Source organism: Lytechinus variegatus, chromosome 3, assembly GCF_018143015.1.
Source record: "Lytechinus variegatus isolate NC3 chromosome 3, Lvar_3.0, whole genome shotgun sequence".
NCBI lineage: Eukaryota > Metazoa > Echinodermata > Echinoidea > Temnopleuroida > Toxopneustidae > Lytechinus > Lytechinus variegatus.
Window position 1 is genome coordinate 30,203,207 of NC_054742.1, and position 6,039 is coordinate 30,209,245.

Below are 6,039 nucleotides of genomic sequence, written 5' to 3' on the forward strand. Positions count from 1 at the left end.
ATATCTTTCATCTCAGCCATCATATAAACAGAACATTTTGAGGCACCTGTTAAGGTTGGGAAAAACATGACAGAATATTTGTTTAGGATACTCTGAGATCGAAGATTAGGGTCCATTTTGGAAATCAATTGACGAGTGTCATTGTGGTATACCTTGTGATGATATTAATATATTGATATTAACATTTAAATAGTGCTTCGTACGTTGCGTTTCCAAACGCTTTGCATTATAGTTATTGTTACCCCAGTGACAGTCACATGGTCAATCACTGTTCCATCCATAAAGTGCACCCTCTCCTCTCCATGGGGGGTATCCTGGCTAGGAACCGGTGCATTGACGCCTCATATATCCCCGATTTAAGGGGAAAATATGTCATGAACACATTGATTTGCGCCAAAGTAAGGCATGACTACAATGAATGAATCCAAACGCCAATGATATCATAATCCAACACGAGTAGTAAGCATATTTGCAAATGCTTTTCCAACGAAATTAACTTGATAATCGATAATAAACAACGTTGAATTAATGAAAAGGTGTTTTGAAATGGGTTTTAATGCAACCCTTGTAGGATTATGACATCATCGACATCTGGATTCAATTATTGCAGTCATGCCTTACTTTTGGCGCAAATCAAAACTTTCAACACTGCAAACAGAGCCTCCATGATCTTCCAAGCGTTATACATAAATATGGTGTCAAATTATTTGGGAGAACATGCTCTTTCAGACCATATATACTAATCATGTTCATGACATATTTTTTCATTAAATTTGGGATTTGTGAGTTGTCAAGTTTTTTTCCTCACACGGTAGAATGTAGCTACTATAATAAACTTCGTTTCAAAAATGAGGGGAAAAAACCGGAAATCGGATTCATGCGGCCGAACGGGAAAATGTGCAATAATTTATGTCCGCCCCCACTGTAATATTGATGAAAGCTGGATCTCCTCCTGAATTAAGACAATGCGACTGAGGTCAGTGAAGAATACTGAGGTCAATCACAGAAGCGGATCTAGAGGGGGTTGGGGGTTGCAACCACCCCCATAAAAAAAAATTTAAATCTTATCTTTTTTTTTTACTTTTAGATGCAAGAAAACGCCATTTTCACACACAGATTTTCAAAAATTTTCCCTACAGTGGGAGGGGGTGTCCCACACCCTCCCCCTAGCTCGCTATGCTCCCTTGCATACCACCCCGACCCCCCCCCCCTTATAGAAAGCTGGATCCGCCCCTGAATCATGACACTTGTCCGTCGAATGTCGACAATCGTCACCGATATCTGTCGGTAATCGAGGGCCTCCACCCCCACTAGAAAAAGCCTAGCGACGCCCCTGTCGCATCACACATGGGATAATCTTAGTTCGTCTACAACCAGTTTGCCTACTAACCATTATTTTGGTGTCATTTAACTTTCTTAATGAGAATAGTAACATTAAAAGCGCTTTTACATTGTGTCTTTAATCGCTGTACATGCATACAGTTAATGCATTAATTTCTCATACATAAATAGGGGGGGGGGTCTGAAGAAAAAGTCCCCTGTTAGAGTCTATAACTAGAGAAGTTAATATGTTAACTTCTCAATTATGATTGGGGGAGGCGTCCTAAAAACACAGACAAATACAAAGAATGATTGATTTTGATCGCAAAATTGAAAATGTATTAATATATGAATTAAAATTTTATGTATAGAATCTATAAAATTTGCCTTTAATATAAAAATTCTAAGTTACTTATATAAAAATGTATACATAAAATTTAAATATCGTAAAAATGAGTATGTAAAATTATAGCTAATTAATCAGCCATAAAATTGGTATTTTGCTTTTTTAATCCCCCTTATGTTTATCGTCACTAAACTATATGGATGATTAATTGTAATTTCACATCATTTTTAAGATATGTTGTTTCCTCCAATGTATGCTGATACTACTGTTCTGCGTTGACATCAATGTGTCATGATCAGGGGCCCGTTGCATAAAAGTTACAATTATGATAACTTTGTCATCCAATGGTAACTATATACCATGGTAACGCTGCATGCTCACCAACCAATCAAAACAAGGATTCCATTATCAGTGGATGTCATTATGGTAATTTTTATGCAACAGGGCCCTAGTGACTTTTTTTTATGTAATGTAAATCTAGTTAATCTACACACTTTGAACCTTGTTTCCTTTATTTTAATTTAAATAGAGTAATATCAAATTAATGCAAATATTGAAATCTAAATAAAGAAGGTAATGTTTGATCACTCAGATAATTATCAGCTGAAGTCATCTCTTCCAAACCTCATGTGAGTACTACCGATACATCATATCTTTAGATAGTCCGGCAGCCAAGGAGATCTATTCTATCGAAAGCCGGGGCAGGAAAATGACCCCATAGCTGGATGGCATTGGAACCTGAAGTTTATAAAAATGCATTCCTGCCGGGCCTTTCCGTCGAAATGACGAAATATATGACGTCACTATAATGGCCCCATTTCACAATTCTTTTTAGACATTCTACACATAGCATGAAGTCAAACGGGAATGTCTCAACTAAACTACGCTTGGATATTGGGAGTTTATAAAAATTGTTGTCAAGATACTGAAAGCCAGTGGCGTATCTATATCTATCCATCCATCCATCCATCTATCTATCTATATATTTATATATATATAATGTTACACTTGAGTGAACACTGTCCATTTTTTAAAACTCGTAGAAATCTGTTTGCGCAGAAGTTTTCTGTTTTCACGCTGTTTCAAGGGGAAAGGGTGAAATTAAACTTACCCTGCGCATTTCTCATACATTTCCCTTGCACTTTTAGTCGATTGAAATAAAACTGATACATCAAAGCATTTTGTGATTATTTTGCCACCAAAATTGAATTTAAAACACTTAGAAAGCACAACCTTTGCCCTTTGGTGCCAGCTGAATCTGAGGACATAACTGAATTTGAACAAAAGAGATATCTGCATTTTTCATTAAGTTTTTTATCATTTAAAGTGGGTTTACATTTCATTTTCCATTTAATACTTGTTTCTCCACACTTTTCCCAAGCTTGACAATGATTAACAAAAAATTAAAATCAAGCCTATAAGCAATTTCGTGTAAATCACAGCTCAGTGTAAATCAAATATCGTCACGATGGCCTCGATGTGTGGGGAGTGGATGGTGCGCAACGCACTCTTCGAGTGCTTTGGGCAAGGAAACAAGTTGAAAAGGGTGAAAGTTATCTTCAAATCAATTTTACTAGCAAGATTCCACGTATTTTTCATTATTAAGGTCTACTTTCATTCGCATAATTATTTCAAAGTTCTGCGCAAATCATTTTTCACAAACTTTTCAAAGGTAAGTGGTGCTCACCAGGCGCGCCGGAACACTTTCAGTTTGGGGGGGGGCAAAATCCAGAAGGGGGCACAATATTTTTGACAGATTGAGATACGGAAGCGATCAAGCGGGAGAGGGGGTTGGACCCCCCCCCCCCCCCGTGAGGACTTTGTGTAAAAATGAAGTATAAAAGTTGCGTTTTTTAAGAGAATTCAAAAATAAATTTCTTGAGAACTAAACATAAAATTCACTTCGAAGACTATACTCAAAATTTATGAGAACCTATGAAATCTACGCGCAAAACGATCGCTTCGGAATGTGGTTTTCGTGTCTGATCAATTAAATTACGTAATACGCTTATATTGACTCAAAATACCGGAAATTACATTTTTTCATGCAATATCCTTTCAGAAATATTTATTTATGTACATTTACATACACGGACGACGCGAGAGAGCACAATTATCGTAAGTTTCAAGGAGTGTATTAAGCAGAAGAAGCGTAACAACAAATACAAAATACATTCTAATTAATGTCTTTTCAAATTCAAAATGTCATACTATTCTGACGTGGCAGACGTCGATAAGCACTTAAATCCCCATTCTATGCAAATCATTTCTGACCTCAGCATTGGAGATAGACCCTGATTATCCATGCATAGGCAAAACGTTTCATATTTTGTAACTGGAGGAAAAAGAAATATGACCTGCTTAACTATTGTCTAACAATTTAAAACTTTTCTGAACATTTAAAACATTACTCGATTTATGTGTTTCCTTTGAAATGTTTTGTATGACTGGGAAGCTCTTTTGGATGACCCCTTTAAAATCTTCTTTTTTCTTTACATATTTTCAGGGGAAAATGTGACCATAACTAGGAAATGATGAATATCAAATTCCAGGAAATATTCATTTGTAAATAATCATGAATTAACAAACTGCGACAGTTCATAATGTACATTATGTAACATTGTTTAGAAGAAAACAATTACATTCCAATAGCGGATGTGGTTGACGGTACACCATGTGGAGTTTTCAAAAAAGTGGATAGAGGAAGAAGTGAAATTGATAGGAGGAAGTGGACAGTTGATAGTCAAGTAATTTTTTGTTCAAATGAGCGTAGTCCTGATAAAGACAGTAAACCAGAAAAGGTTGAAGAGTTGAAGAGGTTTGATTAGTTGATAGATGAGTACTCCTGCTCTGCACTCCATTCGCCGACTCAAGCTAGCATCTTCTCATTTATCCAATAAGCAACTACTCAAGCCTCTATACTACTCAAGCCTCTAAACTTTTCGGTTTACAGCCATTTTCAGATTCCATATGTTGCTCGAGTAACTATCGTTCACGCGCGTTGGTGATATCGGGTCCGGTCTGAGCGTTTCTGGGCGACAGCGAGTTTGTTAGCCGACACAGCCAGCATGCATTGGTGAACCACTTTCAATTTGCCATTCGGTTTTAGTCTGAAATGTATTCATTAAAAGGTTAAACGTTACCACACTGTAATAAGATGGAAAAGGGGCTTATCAAAGGTATGTTTCACAGAGGGACATGTTCGTCAAAAGACGCAAGGCTTACTATGATATGTAATTGCCCCGTCAGGGGCGAAATTTTTTCCTTTTTGACAATGGAAATGACAATTCTTAGGCAGAAAAGTGCCTTCATTCTTTACTTTTGTCCTTAAATGATATCATTTTACTACTTTTAGGGGGCACATTGGGGGGGGGGGGGGCAAAATCTCGTTTTGCCCCCCCAAAATTTTCTTTGGGGGGGCAAGTGCCCCCCTGCCCCCCCCCCCCCGCTTCCGGCGCCCTTGGTGCTCACTCAAGCGGAAATATTTTTTGACAGTTATATCGTCATTTGCTTTAATGGATCTGTACCAATGTTAAAAGGTGGAAAAATCTTCAGGATATTAAAAATATATAATTTTACAGGATTTTTTTTAAGTGTAAACATTTTTTTGATACGCACTGTATGTATGCATGTATATCCTCACCTAAAAGGGGACATTAAATTGTTGTTTGTAAAAAATGATGAAGAGGATTTTTACCTCCCTTATCAAATCATCGCGTGATAAAAAGCTTTGAAAATCAAACCAACAAAAAACTATGTATTTCATAAATGTTTGTAAGAATTAATGAAGAGTAATATATCAAAATGCAAACCCGCAGCTAGAGATGAAAATGATGATATAAATTTGCATTTGAAAAAGGGAATATTTCAAGGACTGTTTATTGGAATTCTTGAAGAGAATACGTATGTCGCTAATCAAAAGTTAGAAGGAATATTCACCCATGGGTAAAGACATACAAAATTTATTTTTATAAATGCATCGGAAACTGAATAGCATAGGGCGGTGTTGATCACCTTCAGTGGTATTTCTTTTCTGCGCCTTTATTCATATACATTATCTTATTTGTGTTGTGCCCCCATGTATCCGCTTAGATAATGCTGAAAGCCATCGCGGCTGCTGATCATTGTGACAACGCGTGATAAAATGACTGCATGGGCGGAAATCCCAGGGGGACGCGTCCCCCTACCAAAAAAAAAATGGGGGACACAATATCAAATGTCCCCCTTATATTGTTGGTCTTTTATGATGAAGAAAAATACATCATTCACAATCGAAATGATACAAGTTTTTGACCTTCAGCCCTGCACTCCTACCTTTGAGGACAGATTTCCGCCCATGAATTACTGTCGTTAATTGCAAGGTCGTCTTGACA